The 27,743-nt window shown below is 43.3% G+C and overlaps 1 long non-coding RNA gene across 1 annotated transcript in view; it reads left to right on the forward strand.

Moving 5' to 3' along the window:
* Positions 1–4,424: 4,424 nt before the first annotated feature.
* The window catches only part of LOC137528165 (uncharacterized), a 93,835-nt gene continuing 70,516 nt past the window's right edge, over positions 4,425–27,743 (forward strand). The window contains exons 1-3 of the long non-coding RNA XR_011023302.1: positions 4,425–4,483; positions 18,592–18,666; positions 23,673–23,939. This is a non-coding gene — a long non-coding RNA (uncharacterized lncRNA). The remainder of the gene's footprint in view (positions 4,484–18,591; positions 18,667–23,672; positions 23,940–27,743) is intronic.

A 27,743-nucleotide genomic window follows, 5' to 3' on the forward strand; every position in this document is an offset into this window, starting at 1 on the left:
GGGCTGAGGCTGGAATGTGTGGAATGTGCAGCACTGCTTGTCATTGGCAGAAGTTTTACACACCCTCTCCAAGCTCTGCATGAGTCACACAGTAAGCTGTTCTCAGAGTGGTTAGAAGCCATGTTTTTTGTTTGTAAACACTGCATAAAACTGGCAATTACAAGCCAGGATTGCAGCAGGGAGTGGCAGAAACAGCACAGAGGGGCCCAGGAGAACATAAGGAATAGAATGGTATGATTTTTATTGTAAGAATTTTACAGATTCTCTTTAAGAGAGATCCAGACGCTGTGGAGTCATTTTTAAATTTAAGTGGAAGAAGGATAACATTAAATATTTGGGGATATACTTAAGTAGCTCCTATAAAGATCTCTATGATTCAAATTTTTTCCCCCTTTTTAACCAGTTAAGGAAGGATCTCGATAGGTGGAATGCTTATCATATCTCATGGATAGGACGAATATATTCCATCAAGATGAATCTTTTGCCGAGATTTTTGTATCTTTGTGAGACTTTACCAATAGCAATCCCTTATTCTGTCCTTCGTAAGCTTCAAAAAGATGTTTTGAGATTTATTTCGGTGAAAGGGAAACCTAGAATTTCATATTGGGTAATGGAATCAGGGGGTCTATCAGTCCCGCATTTAAATTTTACTATCTTGCTACGCATCTTCGTCAATTAGCGGAATGGCTTTTTCTCCCTCTTAGAACTAAATGGGCAGAGTCGGAGAATGAAACGATTTCCCCATTTACCATTGGATCTCTTCCTGGGCTCGCAGATATAGCAGGGGTAAAGGAGCCGTTGCTTAATACAGTAGAATTCACTTGGAATCTATGGCATAGAGCTCGTATTAAGTATAATTTATCCAAATCCCCTTCAAAACTGCTGCGTTTGAAAGGTAATCCACTTTTCCCACAGAACTCAATAACTAGGTTTAGAAGTGACTCCGTAGCGCCTGGACCAATCTGTCTCCATGACCTCTTTGACTCTCCTCCTACTAAGGTCCTTACGTATACAGATCTACTTGTTAATTACCCAGATGCTGCCTGGAAATTTTCTGAGTAACTACAGGTTAGGTCTTGTGCTCTTAAACTTCTGAATAATCGACCCTTCCCATCATACTCTCCATTTGAACTACTTTTTCTTGATTCAGATAGAGAACCTGGCCTGATCTCGAGTCTATATTCATTTCTTGTAATTCCAGGATCGTCCTCCTTTTCCAAACACAAATATATGATAGATTGGGAAACCAAATTAGGGGGGCCTTTGAAATTTTCAGAGTGGGAGGACATTTGGCTTAACGCACGCAAAACCTCTTTGTGCACCCAAACCAAGGAAAACATTTATAAAATATTATTTCAGTGGTACATGACACCTGCTAGATTGTGTAATATGTATCCCGGTACTTCAGATAGGTGTTGGAGGGAATGTGGGGAGGTGGGTACAATTGAAGATATATTCTGGTTCTGTCCATCACCCCAAACATATTGAAAATCGATCCAGGTATTAATTCAAAAAGTTATTCTGAAACATATTCCATTGGATCCCTGGATTTATCTACTCGGTAAACCTAAAGAAGGCCTGAGATCCTACACTCAGAGATCCTACACTCATATTCTGACAGCAGCTCGTATTTCTTTAGCTGCATATTGGAAAAGGAGTTCGGTCCCTAGAGTTGAAATGGTGGTTAGAAGCATACGTTGGGTTAAAACTATGGAATATCTGACTGCAATTGTGAATGAGAAGGAGGAGTCATTTAAACGGGTCTGGGATTACTGGAATGTTAATTATGAGAAGGAGGGGGAATAAGATATTTGGGGGGAGTTATTGGGAATTTTGTAATGATTTGAGCTTCTGATGGGAGGGTTTTGGTCAGTAAGTGTATTGAGGTCAACATATAAAATATGTCTTGGAACATCTAGAGGTAATGCCCAATGTAAGTTTCTATTTGTTGTTATTATGGGTTTTTTCTTTCTTTTCTTTCTTTTGTTTTGATTAGCTCCAGACTAAGAATACAACTATGTGACTCCATTATTCAAGATAGACATGAGCAATTCTGGAAAACTTGGTACGGCTGGTTTGAGTTCAAAGAAACTCCGCGTTATAGCGCCCTGATATCCACTTAAGACCCACAGAATGGAATAATATATATCCATCCCTGACGTTTTGGAGACAGCTTACAGTGATAGGGCCGTCCCCCTGGGCCCCTACCCAACCCCTGCCCTCTTCTTTACCTCTTTTCTCTCTTTCTCTCATCTTTCTCTTAATTATTTCCTTTCATTGTCAGTCTCTATCATTGTTTCTTTTCAGTGTTGGTTATGCCAAGCTGAGTCAGAGAGCTTTTATATGCTATTATAGTCTACTCTAGGCTGATTACCGATTTGGGGCTGTACCTTATAGGTCCTGAAGTACACCACCTAAATTAGTATTAGCGGCAGTCACTGATGTATGTTCCCTATGGGCGCAGGGCTGCATCTCTACACACTATCACACGGGTTGGAGACTCTGGACCGTTTCTAGGGACTATCTAAATAATTATACAGCATTTTTTTTTATTAGCCATCAGATGTTCTAAGATGTTAAATCAAACCACGCTGGTTGGTGGTATAATTTATTTCGCTATGTATGCTAACTTGGAACATTTACCTGTTGTAATACCGTGCCTTTATACTGCTTGTTTCCTGACTCTGTGCCTTGCATGGCAAGTCATGTTATTCTATTTGTCTACTTGTTATATATGAAAACTATTCTCTCAAAATAAAAGAATCTTTAAAAAAAAAAGAATACAACTATGTGTTATTTGTTTATAATATGGCCTTTCGGAGCTGTTTGTTTGGTTATATGGTACGTTTTCGTAATCAGACATATAGACATGATATGCAATGTATGTTATTTTTTTATTGTTTTTTCGATAGTCTACTTTAATCTGAGATACTAAGGTTACTACAATTCGTGGATGGACCTGTTATGTTGCTATGTTTGATATATATTTGCCTATGTCAATTGTTTTTTGTATATTTCTGCAATAAAAAGAATTATATATAAAAAAAACCTCAAAATTGTGGCCATACACTATACAATTGTTTCTTTTTTTTCTTTAGCTCTTTTCACTGCAATACATTTCTTGATTGATTGTATTGATTTTATTGTTTGAAACATCATACCAATATACCATACACTATTCAATTTTTTCTAAAAACCTATCACAATTTTTTACCATGACCGATACAGCAAATGATTGAAAAATTCTAAATATAGAGTACCGTATATTTGATTTTCTGTACCATACATTATTTGTAACTTTTGTTCTTTATATTATCCACTTGACAGACAGACCCCAACTGCAAATCCTAGCTAAACTCTAACCTTCATTATGGAACTATCCATCCCGAACACTAACCTTTTTTCCATCTCCTTGACCTTTACTTCATGTTTATCCCCTACATACGGTACACTTAATTTTTTCACTCTCCTAGGCCTAACACTAACCGTCACCCTTGACGGTGTTATAACTCTTACCACTAACCTTTATCCCTGGCCTGTTATGAACACTGGCAGTCTACCCTTTGTTATTCCTGCCACTAACATTTACCCCTGGCTAGGGATGAGCTCACAAATTGTGGAATTCCAAATTTCACATAGGAAGTTTGCAATTTCAAAAAGAGAATAGGAATTCAAAATTCATTCATTCATTCATTCATTAACTTTTGAAAGTTATGTGAAAATATGTTCTTTTTGTTTACATAAATAGAGAAAAAGTGAGAAAACAAACAAGAAAAACAATGAAAAATGTTCGTGTACTGCCATAAATGTGCTAGTGTCTTCTGAGAAAGCTTGAACGATGTCAGCGTGAAAATTCATTATAAGTTACTATCAGTTAGCGATTTTGCAATTTTCACAGTGCAAACTCAGAAGGCATTTAAGCTGACAGTGGAGCCCATGCCCTTTATCCATGTTGCCAATGGTACATAGGGATCAGCTTTGAGTTTTGCCAGCACTTGGATTAACCAGATGTGTTGTAGCTCCAAGCCAGATGAAGAGCTCTCAAGTGGTTCCAAAAATACTAAAGGAATTGGTGGAAGATGACACCACCTGCTCTGCTAGAGCTCGCTCTATAAAACTTTGAGAACGTTAACCTTGTGTGTTGTAGGCAGCTCCAAACCAGTGGAAGAGCTCTCAAGTGGGTCCAAAAATACTAAGGGAATTGGTTGAAGATGGCACCACCTGTTCTACTAGAGCTTGCTCCATAAAACTCTGAGAACATTACTAAGACTGTCCTTTCAACTGTAACATTATCTTATTTTCCCACTTCCTGTAGCTATAAATGCCTTATTACACCTTACTTGTCAGCGCCAAGACCAGTAGGATGACTGCCCGTGTCCGGATCATTAATTCCATCTTGCATGTCCTTCTATTTGCTCCACGACAGCGCAGAAAGTCTCCTTGCCAGAGAACAAATTATGTATATACAGCAAAGAACGAAAGGGTGGGTCCCTTTATCACATCCTCTTTGTTAGACGTCTTAGTAAGAAGTATGTCTGTGGGAGAGCTTTCTAAGTACGGCCGATAATCTCTGACCTCTACTTGGATGTTGAACAATTATTAACACTATTGTGTGCATGAATCTGAATACAGGTAATGAGCTGTGGTTTGCACCATGAATGGGGCAGAACAGAAAGGCTGTATGAAAAGCGGGTGCAGTTGTTTGGGCGATAAATGACATGAGATACATTTACAATAGCCCTAAATGATATTTATTTCATTTCCTTTTCTTTTAAAAAAGAAAAAGATAGAATTATATTAGCCGTTTTGAAGATAAATGTTATTATCAAAGCAAACCTGTGAGGTTTGAGAAGGCCACAATGAGATACTTACCTCGGGAGGGGGAAGCCCCTGGCTCCTAAAGAGGCTTTCCTCGTCATCGTACGTCAGCCCAATCCAGCGCTGGAACCCCTGTAGAGTGTCCTCTCTGCGCTTACGCACTAGAGCCGTCCCACTCATCTTCAGTAGAATTAGCCGAGCCTGATCGGGTCCGTGCTACAGCGCAGGCGGAAACGACTGGAACTTACGCAGTAGCATGGACCTGATCCAGCCTGGCTTTCTCTAAAGAAAGCCAAGCCAGTCTGTGGTACCGCGCCTGTGAGAGCTGTGTTGACAGGCGTCAACAAGCTCTTTTTAAGAGGTCCCAGCGCTGGGTAGAAAGACAAGGGAAGCCTCTTTAGGATCCAGAGGCTTCCGCTTCCCGAGGGAAGTACCCCCTAGCGTCACTTTTTGTTGCTTCAGGGTCCCTTGAAGCGTCAGGAAATGTGAGCCCAACTTGTTTGGTGTACAGAATGCCCACCAAATGTTCATCTTTTTGCAATTATTAGGAAATAAAAATTTAGCATCACCATGCATCATCCTTATGTTTCATCAGGAAACTGTTCAACAGAGCAGGAACATTCGGTATAGAAACACTTGATACGAGTAGTAGTTAGCACTTTCGCCTTGCAGCGCTATATCCGAGTGCAAGCACTGTCTGCATGGAGTTTGTATGTTCTCCCATTTTTTAGTGGGTTTCTTTTGGTAATCCGGTCTTGTCTCACATCCCCAAAACATACATACAACAAACATCAAATGAATTGCCCATACCCCCCCCCCCCCCCCCCTCAAACAAACAAACAAACAAAACACATTGTTTGAGTGGTAAAAAACTCAGACATAACATTCAATAAAAATGTATATTCCCACTTGATATTACCCATACAGTTATCATATTTGATTTTGTGCACAAGTAATATTGTCTGTTTACAAATTACAAGTTCCCAAAGTACAGATCAAAAACAGAAGTTGGAGAAGCACTCATCCATAGGAAGGAACTGTTGTGTGCCCAAGCCTTGGATCCCTGTATTCTCAGAATTCTCAGTAGTCAAATGTAGAAAGGAGGCTGGCACCACCAGAAGTAGAAAAGTAAAAATTAGCTCTTTATTGATCAGTCATAAAATGACAGCATGGTCAAAAATAAGGCTTTGGCGGCGACAGCCCGCTGTTTCGAGCTGTTATAGCTCTTTCTCAAGCCGAACAGCCCATACAATGTTAGCAACAATGACCACACCCTTATATACTGGTCTATGCATCAATTAGCCAATCATTTCAAAATCAGAAACACCAATCAGAGTGCAAGGGCATGTGGATGGACCTGATGGGGAACAGGCAGTGTGTGATGTCATCAAAACATACCTCCCAGTCAGCTGACCAAGGACAGCCCATCGCAGCATGGCAGAGAAAGTTCCACATGTAAAAGCAGGAAGTGCACTGTAAACAAAGATCACATGCACCAATAGGGACAGGCTCCAACGGCCCACCCATCTTAATATGGCATGGTAAACGCGTACAAATGTCCGCATAATACGCGTCCTATAGACGCGATATCAATGCATAATAGCCGCCGTAACTCGCCATCCAAACGCATTATCAAAACAATGCGTACAAAAAGACGCATAATGCGTAATACTGGACGCTAGATAACCGCATGCCGCTACTAATGCCAACGCAATAATAATGCGTACAAACCGACGTAAAAACGCCCCCTGGCCGCATAACTCTATAATGGACGCGTACAAAAAGACGCATAACGCGTGGTACTGAACGCAACATAGTCGCATACTGTTCATACCAAATGCCACATTAATGCGAAAAAAACGTCGCAAAAATGCCTTCAGGGCGCATAAAAAATGGATGCACAAAAAGAGGATATAATGCATAGCATCATGGCGGGACTCAAATCAAGTCACGCCTAGAACTAATGCCCAACATTATACACGTGGAAATCGCATAACTAGAGAGAACAATTCTCACCAGGCCACAAAGTTCTTCCCTCCATCAGCTCACAGGGACTAAAGAAAAAGGAAAAGAAGAAAAAAACACATCACTGCAAAAAATATCAAAGTATTCAAAAATATTATAATGCTCCCAACCAGTACTCCACACCCCCTAGCACAGCATAATAGCTGCCTCTTATCATAGTAAATATCCCACATCACTATTTACAGATTCAACAGGAAAATTAAACACAAAAACTTAGATCGTATTCCCTATTAAGTCCTCCCTTTCCCATCACATGCAACCTTCTAATCCACCAGGCCTCTCTTTTGCACTTGTAGTGTTAGATACATTGTATTATGAACAGGAGATCTTGGGACAATTAGCACAACAGGATGTATATGCTAAGGTGGAGGGGGACCCGACAAGAGCAGTGCAGCTGTGTATCAAATCTGTACTTGATGATGCGAAATCTTGTAATATTATTGATGATAACCTCTTTACTTTCCTCCAACAGGATTCACCCAAGATCCCAACTTTTTACACCCTTCCTAAAATACACAAGGACCCACGCCGGCCACCGGGGAGACCCATTGTGGCCGGCGTGGGTTCTGTATTTGTACCCCTTGCCCAATATGTAGATCGTCTACTCCAACCTATTGTTACCTCTCTTACATCCTACATTAGAGATACTGACATGTTCCTTACCAAATTGAGATCACTTGACATCTCTGGAGATGAGACTCTCCTCGTTACTCTTGATGTCGAGAGCCTCTACACCTCCATCTCTCATGATGGGGGTGTAGAGGCTGTAGAATGGTATTTGATGCAATATGCAGATATGTCTGAACCTCAGAGACAGTTCATTGTGAAGTTGTTGAATATTATTTTGAGACGTAATTATTTTTCTTTTCAGGATTCCTTTTATGTCCAGCGACGAGGTACTGCGATGGGGTCGAATGTGGCCCCGTCCTATGCGGGACTTTTCATGGGTCAGTATGAAGACAGTTTTGTATACACCCACCCACTTTTTCACCGGCACGCTAAGTGCTGGTGGAGATATATTGATGACATTTTTTGTTTGTGGGCGGGGCCACATTCGACCCTCGTTGACTTCGTTGCCTCCCTACATTCTTGTTGTCCAGCGATTAGACTAACTGTACATGCAGACAGCTGTGAGGCAACTTTTCTGGACACACGCATTATTAGGAGACAGGATAAATTAATTACCAATTTATATGTAAAACCCACGGATAGAAATTCATTGCTACACTACCAAAGCTTCCACCCTCCCCCAATAAAAAATGCCATTCCAACCGGCCAGTTAAAACGTGTTGAAAAAATAGTCTCTTGTGATGCTGAGGCAGTAACTCAGAAGAATATATTGAAACAAAAGTTTTTGGACAGGGGTTATCCTGATAGGACCCTGATTCCAAGAAATCACAAAACTCGTCGTGATCTTAAGCAATTTCGTATGCCATTTGTCTCTACATACAACACGTGTAGCGAACTGGTTGGACGGGCAATTCGACACCATTGGCATCTGTTACAAGATGCGTTTCCCACGATACCTGAATTTAGGTACCCTCCATTAATGTCTTTCAGAAGGGCCCCTACTGTTAGAGACAAGGTCTTCCATCATCACCAGCCGAGGACACAGGTCACGCAAAACAGACATGGTACTTTTCCGTGCCTCAGTTGCCATCTTTGAAGCCATATAGCTAAAGGTGGGTCTTTCACGCATCCCACCACAGGGGAAAGATTCACGGTTAGACACAGATATACCTGTGATTCTAGTTACGTAGTGTATTTAATTAAATGCCCCTGTGGATTGGGATACGTGGGTATGACCACCAATGCTTTGAAGGTCAGAATGTCTGGCCATAAGACAGCCATACGTGGCAAGGATATGACCCAGGCTGTGTCTAGCCATTTTGTTTCAGCTAGACATAATTTGTCCCAATTTAAAGTTCAGGTTATTGACAGTGTTCCGAGTAATTGGCGAGGGAGATTAAATAGACAGGATGAGTTGGCCAAAAGAGAGGCCTGGTGGATTAGAAGGTTGCATGTGATGGGAAAGGGAGGACTTAATAGGGAATACGATCTAAGTTTTTGTGTTTAATTTTCCTGTTGAATCTGTAAATAGTGATGTGGGATATTTACTATGATAAGAGGCAGCTATTATGCTGTGCTAGGGGGTGTGGAGTACTGGTTGGGAGCATTATAATATTTTTGAATACTTTGATATTTTTTGCAGTGATGTGTTTTTTTCTTCTTTTCCTTTTTCTTTAGTCCCTGTGAGCTGATGGAGGGAAGAACTTTGTGGCCTGGTGAGAATTGTTCTCTCTAGTTATGCGATTTCCACGTGTATAATGTTGGGCATTAGTTCTAGGCGTGACTTGATTTGAGTCCCGCCATGGTGCTATGCATTATATCCTCTTTTTGTGCATCCATTTTTTATGCGCCCTGAAGGCATTTTTGCGACGTTTTTTTCGCATTAATGTGGCATTTGGTATGAACAGTATGCGGCTATGTTGCGTTCAGTACCACGCGTTATGCGTCTTTTTGTACGCGTCCATTATAGAGTTATGCGGCCAGGGGGCGTTTTTACGTCGGTTTGTACGCATTATTATTGCGTTGGCATTAGTAGCGGCATGTGGTTATCTAGCGTCCAGTATTGCGCATTATGCGTCTTTTTGTAAGCATTGTTTTGATAATGCGTTTGGATGGCGAGTTACGGCGGCTATTATGCATTGATATCGCGTCTATAGGACGCGTATTATGCGGACATTTGTACGCGTTTACCATGCCATATTAAGATGGGTGGGCCGTTGGAGCCTGTCCCTATTGGTGCATGTGATCTTTGTTTACAGTGCACTTCCTGCTTTTACATGTGGAACTTTCTCTGCCATGCTGCGATGGGCTGTCCTTGGTCAGCTGACTGGGAGGTATGTTTTGATGACATCACACACTGCCTGTTCCCCATCAGGTCCATCCACATGCCCTTGCACTCTTAATGGTGTTTCTGATTTTGAAATGATTGGCTAATTGATGCATAGACCAGTATATAAGGGTGTGGTCATTGTTGCTAACATTGTATAGGCTGTTCGGCTTGAGAAAGAGCTATAACAGCTCGAAACAGCGGGCTGTCGCCGCCAAAGCCTTATTTTTGACCATGCTGTCATTTTATGACTGATCAATAAAGAGCTAATTTTTACTTTTCTACTTCTGGTGGTGCCAGCCTCCTTTCTACATTTGAAGTTCCCAAAGTACAGTTTATCTGCTCTGAAAGCTGCCATTGCATTTTATTCGTAGATTTGAATTTATAAATACAGCAGCTATCTAGTTATAATTTCTCGTATGGCTCTGCTTGTTAGATCAGTACAGTTCCATTTTAGCACATGGCTGGCTGTAACTAAAGGTGGCCACACATCAGGCGACTAGGCGGCCAATCGACTACCCAATTCGATTATTATAATCGAATAGGATGAAAATTGGTGTTGCCAAGTGCATGCCCGATCAACAAAGCAACCAATTTCGGGATGGAAATTGGTCGCATGGTCAATCGCACATGCCGCAAGACGTCAGGCCAAAGTTGGTTGGTCGGGTGTCCTGTAGCAGTCTCTGCGCGGTGTCCGTAACCTCCGGGCATCTCTCCGTACACGCTACTGGCACATAGTGTATGACGTCGGCGCATAGCATCTGAAGTCAGACGCTATGCATCAGTGCCATGTACGGAGAGCCGCCTGGAGGATTACAGACACCGCGTGGAGGCTGCTACAGGACAGGTAATGTATAATGCACACATGGGGGCACATTATACATTGGGGGCAGAGGCGGTGCGGACTCAGCTTATTCCCTAAAGATTTCATGCTGAAATTGGATGGGAATCGGCCTGTAGTATATGGGCAGAAACAACAAGAAGACAAATTTATCTCTAATGAAATTCGATTACAGATACATTTGTCAAATCTGCCCATAATCATTAGGTCTATGGGCACCTTAATTGTAGCAACAGAGGAATGTAAACAAAAGATAATGTTACCTCCTCTTCGGATGCGGATCATACTGCAGGGAGCTTTCCACTTAAAGCACCCTGCAGTACGGTAGTAGGTATTAGGCTAAGTAAATAATCTTTTAGAACAAAGAAGAAATGCTGAGTTTCCAACCACTTTAAAATAAGCCACCAAGTGACTGGAAGTGGGTCAGGGAGCGGCAGGGATGGTTTGAGGTAAAACGGGGCCCTGGATAAAAAAGAATGCGAGGCCTCATACATGTTCAAACTGTACTGACCGTAAACTTGTGACCTATACAGTCCCTAATTTGTGAGGCCACACCCTTCTATCCTCTTCTAGAATAGGGATGGTCAATGAGATGCAAATCATTCTGAGTTCCTGCAGGATTATACATTTATTGTATTTATTGTATGCAAATTTATGCAGAACTGAAGTAAGAGGTATATGGAGGCTGCCATATTTATTTCCTTTTAATCAATACCAGTTGCCTGGCAGCCCTGCTGGTCTGTTTCTCTGCAGTAGTATATGAATAACACCAGAAACAAGCATGCAGCTAGTCTTGTCAGATCTGACTTTAAAGTCTGAAACACCTGATCTGCTCCATGCTTGTTCAGGGGCTATGGCTAATAGTATTAGAGGCAGAAGATCAGCAGGGCTGCCAGGCAACTGGTATTGCATAAAAGGAAATAAACATGGCAGCCTCCAAATACCTCTCTCTTCAGTTCCCCTTTAATAAAACCAAGGCAGAATCCGTGCATTTTTAAGATGTAAATTTGCATAATCTTGCATCCATTTAGAATTATTTGCATCACATTGAGCATCCCTACTCTAGAACCACTTCTGAAAACCATGAAAAATGATAAATGTAACCTTAAACCTCATCAGGCAAGCTAAACTCGAAACTACCGGTAATTAAAGGTTACCTCAAGACTACATAGTGCGCACTTGCAAAGCGCTCCCGACCACGTGGGCGCAATCAAAGGCGGGCAGCTCCTGCCATCTGCTCACCCACCCTGCTACAATAGAGTAAACACAAGATAATGTTATCACCAGTTTGGATGCGGATCGCATTCTATTGAAAAAGTAAGTCTTGTGTTTTAACCCTTTGAATGCTGTTCTGCTAAACATAAAAAAATTATATATATTATATGCTGTAAATAATCTTTTTGAGCAAAGAAGAAATGATGTGTTTTTACACCACTTTAATACAGAAGGTATTTATGATAATTCAGCCTTGAAGGGCCAATATCACAAAAAATAGTAAAGTTTAAAATATATACATGTGAAATGTACATTTCTCTTAGAGTAAAATGCACCATACATTTTTCCTATGTTGCTGTTACTTACAGTAAGTAGTAAAAAGCTGACAGATCTGACAGATTTTGGACTAGTTCATCTCCTAATAGGAAATTCTCAGTACTGTGTTATCTTTATTCTTTATGAAAGCACTCCCTGGAAAAGACAAAGATGTCAGCCAGCTTTCCTACTCGCTTGCACACTATGGCCTGGTGCACACCAAAACCCGCTAGCAGATCCGCAAAATGCTAGCAGATTTTGAAACGCTTTTTCTTCTTTTTCTGTTTTTGCGATTTTGTGTAGCGGTTTTGGTGTAGTAGATTTCATGTATTGTTACAGTAAGCTGTTACTGAACAGCTACTGTAACAAAAACCGCCTGGCAAACCGCTCTGAAGTGCCGTTTTTCAGAGCGGTTTGCGTTTTTCCTATACTTAACATTGAGGCAGAAACGCATCCACAATCCAAAAAATGCCTCACCCAGGCATTTTTCGTTTCTGCAAAATGCCTCCCGCTCTGGTGTGCACCACCCTATTGAGATACATTGACCAAGCAGATCCGCAGCCGCAAGCGGATCTGAAAACGCCCAAAAAGCCGCTCGGTGTGCACCAGCCCTATGGGCTTGATTCACAAAAGAGTGATAACTGAGTTATCACACCTAAAAGCTTTTCACGTGCAAACTAGAGTGCAAACTACTTAGCACCCTAGTTTGCACGTGCAAAGCTTTTAGGCGTGATAACTGAGTTTTCCCACAGGCATGCATTTCCCTATTGAACCGAGGACTGAGTTTCAGCCCAATTCAGGAGTTTGACTTTGTGTCGTTCACCATTGATTTATATAAATCCGTACGGAAATTGGTCATATGTCAAAAATTTTATGGTACAGAACAACAAGTGCTGAGTACCTCAGAACCATCCCTTTTACAGCCACACCCTATGACAACGGGCAGTGAGACTAGTTTGCTGGGGTTTACCCCTGAGGCATCTAGTCAGCCCATGGAGGGTGTTTGTACCTCCCCTCCTCAGATGACACAGGGTTACCACACCAGTAGCCTAGGCTTTAGTCCTCTGGCACGGTGGGACCCAAAGGATGAGGAGATGATTAATATACTTGCTGAATTGTGGGAGGAGGGGGGCCAATTAGATTGGCCAAGTCTAATAGGAACAGATTTGTTGTCTCTGGGAGATACACACTCTTATAGAGCATGCAGGTCGGTACAGCCCTTCCCTGTTAGTCCGGGGTCCAGCATAGACCATTTTTTCAATAGGGTATTGACAGATTTGAGAGCGCAGATTTATGAAAAGGCCATACCGAACTTAAGTAATGAGGAAAGAAGGGCCTTGAATTGGTTAAAACGGCAGGAGGGACTGGTCATAAGGAATGCTGATAAAGGTGGAAATTTGGTGATTATGACAAGTCACCAATATAAAATAGAGGCCGAAAGGCAGTTGAATGATGAGTCTACCTACCGTAAGCTCCCTTGTGACCCGACCCTCCGATACCAATCGAGGTTACAAACCCTCCTGCGCAGAGGGGTCGAAGGGGGGTTCCTCCCCAACAGATTGGCTGGGGATTTGCTTCCGGCATTCCCTAGGAGACCAGTCTGGTACCACATTCCGAAGTTGCACAAATCAATGGACGCACCGCCGGGACGTCCCATAGTCTCTGGCTGTGGGTCTCTCACTGAGAGATTGTCCAGGTACCTGGACCATCTCCTGCGCCCCCTTTTGAGAGGGGTGCCCTCTTACTTGAGGGACACCCTTGAGGTGCTGCAGATGGTGGAGCGCACCACTTGGGTCCCGGGAGATAGACTGGCCACTATTGATGTGGTCAGTCTGTATAGTAGGATTCCCCAGGATCTGGGGGTGCTTGCCGTCAGGCGGTATTTACAACGCACAAATAAAGAGGACGAATACATTGACTATATTTGTCAGTGCCTCCAATTTATACTTGAACATAATGCGTTTATGTTTGACGGCCATTGGTACCAACAGGTCTCGGGGACGGCTATGGGGACCCCAGTGGCGTGCTCCTTTGCAAACCTTTTTCTGGGGGCGTGGGAGGAGTCTGCGGTACACTCGGATACAAATCCATTCCGAGGGTACATCAGACGATGGTCCAGGTACGTGGACGACGTCCTGGTGGTGTGGTCTGGCTCAGACGCTCAATTCATTGGGTTTCTTGATTATCTGAACATTAACACTATCAATATGCAATTTACCTCGGAAATGGTTGGTGAGGAGGTGGTCTTTCTGGACCTCAGACTCAAGGTGGAGAAAGGTAGATTGATCAGTGAGGGCTATCGTAAGCCAACTGCGACCAATTCTGTCCTCCACGCTAAGAGTTTCCACCCTAAACATGTGGTGGAGGCGATTCCTTATGGCCAGTATTTGCGCTTGAGAAGAAATAACTGTTCGCAGAAAGCTTTTGATGATCAAGCAAATGACCTGACTAATAGATTTAGAAAAAGAGGATATGATATGCAATTGTTGATGAAAGCTAGACGCAAAGCCCAACTAAAAGAAAGGGGTTCACTTTTGGAAGGGAAGAAAGAGGACAAGAGGAGGAATGCGAAAGAAAGGATGATATTTACCTTTGACTATACCCCCATGGCCATGAAAATTAGGGAATGCATCTATAAACATTGGGAGATAATCCAACAAGATCCTGAGTTGTCCCAAAAACTGGGTGGGCCCCCACGAGTGGTTTTTAGGAGAGCACCTACCCTAGCCAATATACTAACAAGAAGTGAATTTGTAACACCTAGAACCACAACATGGTTGGACCGACATGTTCCGATAGGTAATTACAAATGTGGTCACTGTAAATATTGTCCTAAAATGATCACTTCAAGATGTATTCTAGTAGGGGGTGTGGAGTTTAAAATGCGGGGTTTTTTTACATGTCAGTCAGAGTATGTTGTTTATGTGCTATTCTGTCCGTGTAAAAAATTTTACATTGGACAGACTACAAGATCTATTAAGACTCGGGTAGGGGAGCATGTGAGTACCATCAAAGCAGGAAAGAGCTGTACCAAGTTAGTGACACATATGCGTGATGAACACGGGAAGTCCAGTAAAGGGTTAACTTTTGCGGTATTGGAGAAAGTAGAGGTTCCAACTAGAGGAGGAAACAGGGACCTGTTACTCCTCAGAAGAGAAACACGTATCATTTTACAGACTGGGGCTTTGGGCCCAGGAGGCCTAAACGACAAAATTGAATTAGCTTGCATGCTGGACCCTTAATCTTCTGCAAGTGGGGAGGTTTCCTGATATATGCATCTTTGGGGACTGTTTAGTATCTTGTCTGTTGAATTGTCTGATATCTTTAATTTACTTTGAGGGGGGATACCTGTTAAGTTTGCAGCTACTAATGATTTTTAAGTGCCTTACCCTTTAATGCAATAATAGTGTTTATTCTCTTGATGATTCTAAAGCTGTTGTAACATAAGATATGTCCAGGTAATTGTGAGAACTGTCTCTTAGATTTGCCAGTTTTAATTGTCACTATGTCACTTTAACACTTAAGGTGATCGTTTGGGGTGGGTAAGATGCGTTACTGGTGACGGTTGGGATTGGCTGGATTGATGCCTCCCAACGTAAGCATACTGGACCCATTATATAGACAGGAGAGATAGTAGTGCACATCTCCCCTAAAACAGATGCAGCCTGGTCAAGATAACCACGACACTTGTTGCCATGGTTACCGGACGCCTAGTGACGGAGTTTACAGACTCGGTGGGCGTGTCGTCGCTCTTGGTAGCGCGGGCGCTGTGGACTGTGGTCCCAGTGCGCAGGACAGCTGCATATGTTGACTGCTGGGCGGAACTTATCCGCTTGGCATTATGGGATCTGTAGTCTTAGTCCAGTACGCATGCCTGCCCGCCCCCTGCGTTCTCCCTCTCCAATCACACAGGCGCCTACAGCACCCGGAAGAGGCGGGATTTCACCCCGTGGTAAAACCGGATGTCTGCAGTGCGCCTTTGACAGTGGTACGCAGCGTGACCAAGCGTCTGTTTAGACGCGAAACGGCCGTCGCCGGATCCACTTAGTGCCCTGGCTCCCGCACCTCCACCGATCATCACCCTGTAGACTACTCACACGAGGTATTTTTGGTTGTGGTAACCCATGGATGTCTGCTTTGGTCTGCAATAAACGACAATTGGATGGAAGGTGCCCGGATTTCCTTTCTTTTTCTTCAGTGATATCTCTGCATAGTGGTCTGTCTTCTCCGTAGAGCACACATCCAGGCAGCAAGACACAGGTAACCTAGATGATGTGGTGAGGTTTTTCTGCTTTCTACTACGCATACGCGGAAGCTCATTTTGCAGGGAGTGCCACTCCAAAATTCCCCTCTTTTTCTTCCTTTTACGAAAGACAAAGATGTCAGCCAGCTTTCCTACTCGCTTGCACACTATGGCCTGGTGCACACCAAAACCCGCTAGCAGATCCGCAAAATGCTAGCAGATTTTGAAACGCTTTTTCTTCTTTTTCTGTTTTTGCGATTTTGTGTAGCGGTTTTGGTGTAGTAGATTTCATGTATTGTTACAGTAAGCTGTTACTGAACAGCTACTGTAACAAAAACCGCCTGGCAAACCGCTCTGAAGTGCCGTTTTTCAGAGCGGTTTGCGTTTTTCCTATACTTAACATTGAGGCAGAAACGCATCCACAATCCAAAAAATGCCTCACCCAGGCATTTTTCGTTTCTGCAAAATGCCTCCCGCTCTGGTGTGCACCACCCTATTGAGATACATTGACCAAGCAGATCCGCAGCCGCAAGCGGATCTGAAAACGCCCAAAAAGCCGCTCGGTGTGCACCAGCCCTATGGGCTTGATTCACAAAAGAGTGATAACTGAGTTATCACACCTAAAAGCTTTTCACGTGCAAACTAGAGTGCAAACTACTTAGCACCCTAGTTTGCACGTGCAAAGCTTTTAGGCGTGATAACTGAGTTTTTAGGCGTGATAACTGAGTTATCATGCTATTGTGAATCAAGCCCTATTTTGGCAGTTGGATTGAGCAGTTCTTTTGTACATAAAAAAATAACTGAGAATCCCCCATGAGGAGCAGAGCAGATTTTAACTGCCTTTTGTAAGTGGCAGCAACACAGGAAAAAGTAATTTAAAGTGCATTTTACCCTGGTAGAAATGTACATTTATATGTATGTATTTTAAATATTACCATGGTTCATGATAGTTGTCCTTTAAAGTGGACCTGAACTCTTGCACAGCACAGAAGGAAAACAGAGAGAAATGCACCCTGTATGCCTGAGAGAAATGCACCCTGTATATAGACCTTAGCCTGTTTAATTCTCCCTCATCTGTGACTAATCACAACTGTTATTTGATCTCTCAGCTGTGTCAGCTGGCTGCCTCGGCAGAGCAGCTCATTTGTAAACACAGGACGTTAACCCTATGCCTGCTTCCATGAAAGCAGATTTATAGCAGGATTTGTATCAGCTGTAAAAAAAACAAATGTTTTTCTTTAACCTATTTTGGTTCCTGGACGTAGAAACTACGTCCAGAAACCATGTGCGCTACCACGCGCCCCCGCGGCCGATCGCGCGCATGCACGCGCACTCCCGGCCGCGGATTCGGTAGCCAGGGAATCAATGTATCGGGCTATGGTGCCCGATCACTGATTCCTCTCCCCGCTGAAAAAGCGACAGCTTCTCTCAGAAGCGGCGCCTTTTCTGGCCGTTCCCTCCCCGATGCGCCACTCTAAGCGTGTGTTACGCTTAGAGTGACGTCATGTAAACAAAAAGTAATACTACACCTGAAAAAAAAAAAAAAAGAATTAACACACATTTACATTATAAATCTATTGTTTACCCCCCACCCTCCCAAAACTACCCAAACAAAATGTTTGCTATAAAAAAAAAAACATTACAATTAAAAAAAAAAAAATTTAAATATTTACCTAAGGGTCTAAACTTTTTAAATATCAATGTAAAGATGAAATATTTCTATATTTTTTTTATTTTAAACTTGTTAATAGTGATAGATGCAAAATGGAAAAAATGCACCTTTATTTCCAAATAAAATATTGTCGCCATACATTGTGATAGGGACATAATTTTAACGGTGTAATAACCGGGACATATGGGCAAATACAATACCTGAGTTTTAATTATGGAGGCATGTATTATTTTAAAACTATAATGGCTGAAAACTGAGAAATAATGAATTTTTCCATTTTTTTCTTATTCTTCCTGTTAAAATGTGTTTACTGTAAAGTGGCTCTTAGCAAAATGTACCCCCCAAAGAAAGCCTAATTGGTGGCGGAAAAAAACAAGATATAGATCAGTTCATTGTGATAAGTAGTGATAAAGTTATAGGCTAATGAATGGGAGGTGAACATTTCTCTCGTGAAAACCACGGAACCTAAATGGGTTAAATGCTGTTGCTTAATTTTTTTAGAGCAAAGAGGAAGTTCTGAGTTCAGGTCCGGTATAAGTCACTTACCAAACTCTGCTTCTTGCCAGATTGCAGAAGAACAAGGTGGTGGAGGAGGCCAGCGAGGGAGAGATCAGCCTGAAGGGGGCTAGAGGAAGCCCCAGGTATGTATAAAACTTCTTTTATCCTTTATTTTAGGTTTACTTTAAGTAGGACAACAGTAAGTAAGCTCATATGCAGTAGAGCTCTTACGTAGTCTGGATTGTAATGGGTTATTTTGCTTTTGTGAAATTTCATGCAATTTTGCAATTATGATCGTGTTCGTAGTTAGGATTTCACATGTAACCTTGATCTCCGTTTATTTTCACATTTTACATGAAATTACATTCACAGAATTCACAAGTCTTCTGAAGAAGTTTTTGGAAAAATGAGGATATGGCGACACTTTGGCCAGGGATCGCTGGACAGCCACAATATTGCTGTACTTTATAAAGATCTCAGGCAATTTTAGCTGTGATTTGGCCATTAAAAAGTTACATAAAAAAATGTGGGTATCCCCCTATCCAAGCCTCTTTAACCCCTTGACACCCATGCAGGCTGAGATAGCAAGAATGCGAAGCATGGGTTGCGTGGGGGTCCATACCCTGATCTATACCAGCCTACATGATCCATGATATGGGGGGCTCTAGAAGAGAGGGGTTGACAAGCCTCCCCTCTCCACCAGAGACCTCGTCCAATACATGGACAAGAAGCTTTTCCTCACCTTCGGTGCCCAAGAGGAGATGGAGGGGTTCATGGTGGCATCTGGGAATCCCCTTTAAGAAGGTGACTACCAAATGCCCGCCCCCTTCCCAGGTGAAACTAGTATAGGAGTAACTGCTTACCCATTACCACAAAGAGTTAAAATGAAATAAAAACACCACCACAAGAAAAGTCCTTTATGAACCTTAATTAGCCATAAATACTTACCTTCCATTACACGCAAGACAGTGCCCATGGAAACACTGGTGTAACAATAGGGGATGCAGCTCCTGAACCCGCGGTGGGGCCCGGCCCACTCAGGGCCATTGTGGGGGGCTAGAGGGGTCACAGCATGAGGAGAAACCCATCCTCATCCCTGAACTTGCAATACTAAGTATAGCAAGCCCCAGAGCATCTTTGAAATCCCCCTCAGTGCCCCCTGTTGGTTTGTTAACAGACCATTGGGAATCCTCATATGGTCCAGGAGTGTAACAATGATGTATGGGGGCCCCCCTGCAAACAAATTGCATTTAGAATAGCCACCTAGGTCCACCCCCCCTCCTTCCTGAGAGACAAAGCAAGCAGTAAACAAACATCCCGGCCAACCCCTCCCACCATGCAGAGTATTGCAGGAAGCGTTAGTCATGTGATTGGGAGCTTGGGGAAGGGCAGCAGAGAGTGCTGCTGCTGTGATGCATGGGGATTAGTGGTGTAATGTCTGATTGCGCTGCCCGGAAGCTCCCTTCCACACTGAGTAGCACGCATTCTCAGTGTGAAGTTTATTATGCTGCTGATGGTAAAATACTAAATATCTCCGCTTCCACACATCCTACACTCCTCAAATTTTCAGAGTAGGAAGGTAGAGTGACCAGATTTTTGTAGGCTCAACCTGGGACGGGGTGAATTGGGGGGGGGGGGGGAGGGGGCCGCGTCGAAAAATAGGGGGTGCGCCGAAAAATTTGGTGTCTGCAGCGCGCGCGAAAAATGGGCATGGTCATGACATTCTATGGGCGGAGCTAACAGAATGATGCAACAGCGAGGCATAAGAAAGCAGTGTTTACGCCGTGATGTGGTCAAACGTGGATTCACATCATAGGTGTGCAGAAACTGTGTGATGCTATTTAATAGTATGCCATAACCGCAAAGCAGCAAACACAGCCAACTATGAACATTAAATAATAAATGCAGCAACAGTTACCCCAGACACCACAAAATAAACGCAATGGGCAACATTTCAGCACAAAATATTCGCATTGCGGGCAAACATGTCAGCATAAAATAAACGCAATGGGGGCAAACATGTCAGTACAAAATAAACTCACTGCGGGCAAATATGTCAGTAAAAAATAAACGCACTGCGGGCAAACATGTCAGTACAAAATAAACGCACTGCGGGCAAACATGTCAGTACAAGATAAACGCACTGCGGGCAAACATGTCAGTACAAGATAAACGCACTGCGGGCAAACATGTCAGTACAAGATAAATGCACTGCGGGCAAACATGTCAGTACAAGATAAACGCACTGCGGGCAAACATGTCAGTACAAGATAAACGCACTGCGGGCAAACATGTCAGTACAAAATACACGCAATGCGGCCAAACATGTCAGTACAAGATAAACGCACTGCGGGCAAACATGTCAGTACAAAATACACGCAATGCGGCCAAACATGTCAGTACAAGATAAACGCACTGCGGGCAAACATGTCAGTACAAAATACACGCAATGCGGCCAAACATGTCAGTACAAGATAAACGCACTGCGGGCAAACATGTCAGTACAAGATAAACGCACTGCGGGCAAACATGTCAGTACAAAATACACGCAATGCGGCCAAACATGTCAGTACAAGATAAACGCACTGCGGGCAAACATGTCAGTACAAAATACACGCAATGCGGCCAAACATGTCAGTACAAGATAAACGCACTGCGGGCAAACATGTCAGTACAAGATAAACGCACTGCGGGCAAACATGTCAGTACAAAATACACGCAATGCGGCCAAACACTTCACCTGCAAGAAAAGGCATTTACTCACCTGGCAGAAGACGTCCCCTCACGCAGCCGGCGTCTGGTGCCTCAGGTGCAGCTCCCCCTGGCCTGGACGATGTTCAATCTCCCGCTCAGCCTCTCACAGGCAGAGCAGGGCTACGGCAAGATGGCGTCCGGAGGCGGAGCCCTGTACTGGAGACAAATAGTCCCCAGTACAGGGCTCCGCCTCCGGACACCATCTTCCCGTAGCCCTGCTCTGCCTGTGCCTGCCGGAGGAGGACAATGCAGGCTGGAGCGGGGCTGCGGGGAATGAACTAGCGCAGCGTCTAGTAGACGCTGCGGCTAGTTCATTGTACGGTGGCCAGAGTCCCGAGGCCGGGACGTCCCGCTGCTAAAAGCGGGACGTTTCCCGGGACCTCATGCAGCCTGGGACAGCGCCCCCCGAAGGCGGGACGTGTCCCGGGTAAAGCGGGACGTATGGTCACCGTAAGGAAGGGGACCCCCTGAACTACCTCTATGCCAAATTGCAGCCCTCGAGACCCGCTGGTTCAGGAGATAGATTAGAGAAACCTATCTCTGGAACCAGTGGGTCTCGGGGGCTGCAATTTGGCATGGATGTAGTTCGGGGGGTCCCCTCCATACCCTGAAAATTTGGGGAGTGTAGGATGTGAGGAAGCGGAGATATTTAGTAGTTTACCACCAGCAGCATAATTAAATAGGAACTGTGGCCGCACAGTCTCCTACTGTGCATGCGGGGCAGCGCAAATTAACAGGCAGCGTAATCAGACACAACAGTGGCACTGGAAGCAGGTTAATATAAGACTCCCTGTGATACTCTGTGTGGGGATGGGAGGAGGAGAGGCCCCGAAGCCCTGCAATAACAGGCTTCCCAAATTTCCCGTTTCTGGAGGAAACATTTAAGGGAGAAAAGAGAGAGACCAAGAGAGTGAGAATACTGAACGGGGAAACAGGAGAGAGGTGGTGGTGGTGTGGGAAGCAGGAAATTTGGGTGCATGAGGCAGGTGGACAAAAAGGGCGCCGCCATTCACTCCCATAATAAATATCGTTTAAATCGGCGCCCAACAGGAAAAAAGGGCGTCGGAGAAAAATAACGTTTTAAAAGCGGCGCCCGGAGACTTTTAATGTTTTATAACTGTTTCTCATGATTACACATTATTTAATGATTTATAATTTTTAAAACATTATTTTTAAACGAAAAACAGTACAATATTTTTTAAAACATTACTTTTAAACGAAAAACCGTACAAATTTTTTTTTTCATTTTTAAACGAAAAACCGCACCATATTTTTTTAAAACGTTATTAATGCTTATCACAGGGGGGTCTTAGGTTTAGGCACCAACAGGGGGGTCTTAGGTTTAGGCACCAACAGGGGGGTCTTAGGGTTAGGCACCAACAGGGGGGTCTTAGGGTTAGGCACCAACAGGGGGGTCTTAGGGTTAGGCACCAACAGGGGGGTCTTAGGGTTAGGCACCAACAGGGGGGTCTTAGGGTTAGGCACCAACAGGGGGGTCTTAGGTTTAGGCACCACCAGGGGGGTCTTAGGGTTAGGCACCAACAGGGGGGTCTTAGGGTTAGGCACCAACAGGGGGGTCTAGGGGTTAGGGATAGGTACAGGGAGGGTTCTGTGTGAGAGTAGGGTTAGGTATAGCTTTAGTAAAATTCTTATTAATGTTTTATAAAACGTTATTATAAATTTCAATTTTTAAACAGGGAAGATTAACGTTTTTTAAATTGCTGATTTTATACACATTATTTAATGATTTATAACTTTATAAAACATTATTTTTAAACGAAATATAACACAATTTTTTTTAAACGTTATTCATGATTATCTTTTAAAACCCTGCGCCCTTTTTTCCCGGCGCCCTTTTTTAACGTACGCGGTGGTGTGTGTGTGTGTGGGGGGGGGGGGGGGGGGCAGGGAGGGGGAAAGAAAAAAAATTTGGGTGGGGGGACAAGGTGGATACAGGGAGGTGATGGGAGGTCAGAGAAAAGGTGATGGAATTTTTCAAATAGTCATACATCCTTGCCTACTTTTTACAATGTAATTTCCAGGACCATTTATTGGTAATCGTTGCCATAGACGGAGAATACAAGATATCACCACTTACCACGTTTCATGTAATCAGTTATCTATTTGTAAGACTGTATCTTGTCTGCATTCTGTCAGGACTGCTGTGAACTATACAAATACACTTGTGATCAGTTTGCTGGCTTATTTCAATACACTTTATGCAGAGATGGATTAAGATGGAATGGGGCCCTAGGCAAGGTAATAGATTTCAGGGCCCCTTGACATCCGTTAGGGCCCAAGCACCAGCCTAGGTTGTCTGGTGGATGATCCTGCTCTGACTTTATATGAATTGGATTGGGCTTTTATGTAACCACATTTTTTTACTTGCATGCAGAGTACACAACAAGAAGCAATGTTGGATGTAAATACACTGCTGCTTTCAAAGGAAGTCTGATACCAGGCCCGGGGCACGCTACCACAAAGTTACTGCCGTGTGCTCTGCATAATGTAGTATAACCAAAACACATATTTAACCTTGTTGGAGAAGATAAATAAAAATAAAAAAGTGAACAAGCACCAGCGGCGCAAAACAGACGTCTGCGGAGGGTCCTGGACCTGGCGCCCACTTAGCCGCTAACACCATCGCCTGCTACTACTGACTGTGAGTGTCTACCTAAGTTTGTAATACTTTTGATGTCAGTAAACCTGAAATGCAGTGCCAGCCTTGCCTCCTCTCCTCTAAAAATAAAATTGAACTTTTGATTGGTCATTTAAAATTGCATACTCTAAAGGCTCATAAAGTGACTAGTGACTAGCTTGGCAAGAGGGGGATTTCACATAAATGAAAAAGCACAGCAATTGTCTATTAGGCTGAAGGAGACACCCGCTTAGACTGACCTACATAGTTATGTCACCCCACCTCACAAAAACTCAACATGTTTCGCCCCCTCAAAACAGAGGGCTTCATCAGGGGTAAAAAGAACTATAGTGCAGGAGTGCAAGTGCTCTTGCACTGTAGCACTTATTACCCCTAACACAGGCCCCCGTTTCGAGGGGGAAAAACAGTTTTTTTTGTGAGGTGGTGTGATTTATGGTTTATTTTACCTATGTAGGCAGGTTTGAGTTGGTTTTCCCCCCAGACTAATAGACAGGTGCTGTGGGTGCACCTTTTAAAAATGTGTTTTCTCTGGAAGTCAGTTTTGCGTATTTTTAATGTAGTATAGCTACATAGCAAAATCCACCCTGCATCTACTCTCTATTTCTGTCATCGGATTTCAGTTTACTTGCCTGCCATTGGTCAATGGCCTTCAAAGGCCTAGAGTTACAGAGAAACTCTGACCAAAAATTGAACTTTATCCCAATCAGTAGCTGATACCCCCTTTTACATGAGAAATCTATTCCTTTTCACAAACAGACCATCAGGGGGCGCTGTACGACTGATATTGTGGTGAAACCCCTCCCACAAGTAACCCCTCCCACAAGAAAAGTTTGAACTTTTGTGGGAAATAGCTTTTTACAGCTGTTTCCAACTGCCAAAAACCATGCAGCAGCTACATCACCAGCCAACAGTAAAATGTTCACTGGAGTTCCTCTTTAAGTTAAGTCCTTAGCAGAGTTGCGGATTTAGTCCTTAGGAAAGTTGCTAAGGTAAAATAAAATATGACCATGATTATTATTTTGCATTTATATAGTACTGCCATCTTCTGCAGCAATGCACAGAGTATATATTGTCTTCTCACTTTATAACTGTCCCTCAGAGGGGCTCACAATCTAATACCTACCAATGCAATCGCTACCATAGTCATATATCTATGTATATATGTATTGTGTAGTTTATCATAGTACAAGTCCAATTTAGGGGGAAGCCAATTAACTTATCTGTATGTTTTTTGGGATGTGGGAGGAAACTGGTGTACCTGGAAGAAACCCACACAGACACGGGGATGACATACAAACTCCGTGCAGATAGTGTCCTGGCTGGGATTGCAATCAGGCGACCCAACACTGCAAGGCGAGATTGCTAAGCACTGCTGCCTATGATGATGACAGTACTCACCCCATTTGTGTACAGCGAGATCACGAAATAAACGTGCGCTTTTTATTTGAATTAGTTTTAGTCTCTATGAAACTCTTATATCTTCTCTATACAGCCCCTGCTGATACTTTCAAATTCTCACCATTTTAATTGAATGACGTAAATTATAGATAGTGTATTGTTTCAGGTTTACCATATGAAGCTTTAATTTGAAATTCATTGCATGATAAACTATGTAAATAGCAGATAAGGTGATGTCTTTTAGAGATTGTGGACCAGGAAATATGTGTGCAGATTGGTGTTCACTGCACGACAAATCTTTACATTCAGTCTGTATTATCAGCAGGCTGGTGTTTGCATTAGTAGCATATGCTGCAGCTGCAACAATGTCAGATGAAGGGTAATTGGGATGTCGTGTGACTGCTGCTCCTTCAGACAAAATGTACAGTTCACTTTCATAGGCAATGCTGCTTAGCATGGTCTTGTGTCAAAAATGTGCTTAGTAAGTAGAGATGGTGGCGAACTGCTCGCCGGCGAACATCTATGGGCAGCCTGGCCCTGTACTACTTCCGGGTAATGTCCCGCAGTAGTATACATGCCCTGGCCCGGACGTGTTCATTAGTACACATGCCCAGGCCCGGCATTGCGGTAAAATTCTGATTGACTTTTTTTTTTTTTTTTGTATAGAGTCATGTACAGTGGATTGTTTTTATTTTTTAGACAAAACAATTAACCAGGAAAATGTATTGATTTTTAAAAGATCTTAAAGCAGCAGGGACAACCATACTATTCCAGGAAAAAAAACATATATAAGTAGATAACTACTTACATAACAGTTCTATTGTACTATCCATGTTTTGATTTTAGTGAATTTTATGTAGTAAATAAAGAGAATTCTGTTCCTGGCATTTGCCATCTTGATTCCCTCTGACTGAAGCCAATCCTGATGTCATTTCCTCCCGTACTTTTTTTCTCCTAAAAATTGCACTGTTATAGCTATCTTGCTTTGTACACACGTGAGCACAGCATACATCAGATTTCAGCAGTTCACTGAACTGCCCTCAGCCAATCAATCGATGAGGACTGGGAATGTGGGAAGAGTGATGACAAGCTTTCTTCTCGTCTGCAATGTAGAAAATAGAGCCAGGCTGACTGAGATAAGATTTATTACAGCAGAAACATTTCTGATTAGATTGGAATGCTTGCAATGCAGGGTCAGATTGTAGACTGCATAATAGAAACAGAGCAGTGGGTAAATGGAATTTTATTCTGTGGCTGACAATCCCTCTTTAAACAGTACACTATCCTCCTACCCCCCTGCTAATCAATGTATTGGCAGTGACAGTAGTGAACATAAGGGATGAGTGGTGTGAACACCAAGTCCAGTCCCAGAAATTCCTGTGGGATGCAAGCACTCTGTGATAGTGTAACAGTCTGCCTCCAGCATGGAGGTCTCTCACATCATCTTTGGAACTTTGTAGGATCCACTTGAGTAAAACAAGAAAGGTTTAGGAGCAGGGGGTTCTCCTAAATGTTAGATGCAGTCAAAGGGGAAAGTGGGGTGATAAAAAGTGAATTTCTTTAGATAAGCTTCAAATCATTCAGAATTTGTGTCACTAAAAAGAAAGGCTAAAACTTTTCTTTGTTCAAGCTGAATTGCAGGTACGACCCTTGATACCCCTCCATGCCTCTCCTGCATAATGGTGTTCAGAGTTTTGCAATGTAGCCTCCACTACCCGACTCGAGTTTCAGCTCTCTCCTTCGTCAGGGGGGCGAGACGAAGGCGAGAGTCGAAACTCGAGTCGGGTAGTGGAGGCTACATTGCAATATATGCGATTAAAGACACTGGCGAATGGAGGGGGCTATTCCGGGTGTCTGGAACACCCCCCCTGCACTGAGCTGTGTATTCAGCCAGGGAAGCCTGCATAATATAAACAGCCTCATTCTCCCTCCCTTCTTACTTCTGGTGCCTCCCTCCAGCTAATAGAATGAGAGAGGCAGCCGAGCTTCCCCCACAAGAAGATGCAGCCTGCAGTGAGAGAATGTTGATTCCGGAGTCCCCAACTCTACACAGCCCAGAAGTGTCAGACATGATGCAATTAGAGGGCAGGCAAGCTGGTATATATGCACAGCATGATGCAGAGCTTGCCTGGACTCAGGGTCCGTGGGCAAACATCTGTCTGGTCTCTCCCCATTGTTATAATGACTGCATGTGTGGATAAGGTGTTAAACAAGTTGAAAAGTTTTTGACAGTCCCTAGACTCCAGGAGGGCTTCTTTCTGACTTGTGTGAGAGACTGACAGGGACAGGAATCCTATTACAGGCAAGTAGCCTGTCTGATGTGGGACTGCAATACAGATAAGTTCTCTGCTCCATCTCAGGCTATTCTCAATTTCTCCATTTCTCCTCTCTCTGAGCTAGTGCAACGCC

The sequence above is a fragment of the Hyperolius riggenbachi genome, chromosome 8 (genome assembly GCF_040937935.1).
Source record: "Hyperolius riggenbachi isolate aHypRig1 chromosome 8, aHypRig1.pri, whole genome shotgun sequence".
Classification (NCBI taxonomy): Eukaryota; Metazoa; Chordata; class Amphibia; order Anura; family Hyperoliidae; genus Hyperolius; species Hyperolius riggenbachi.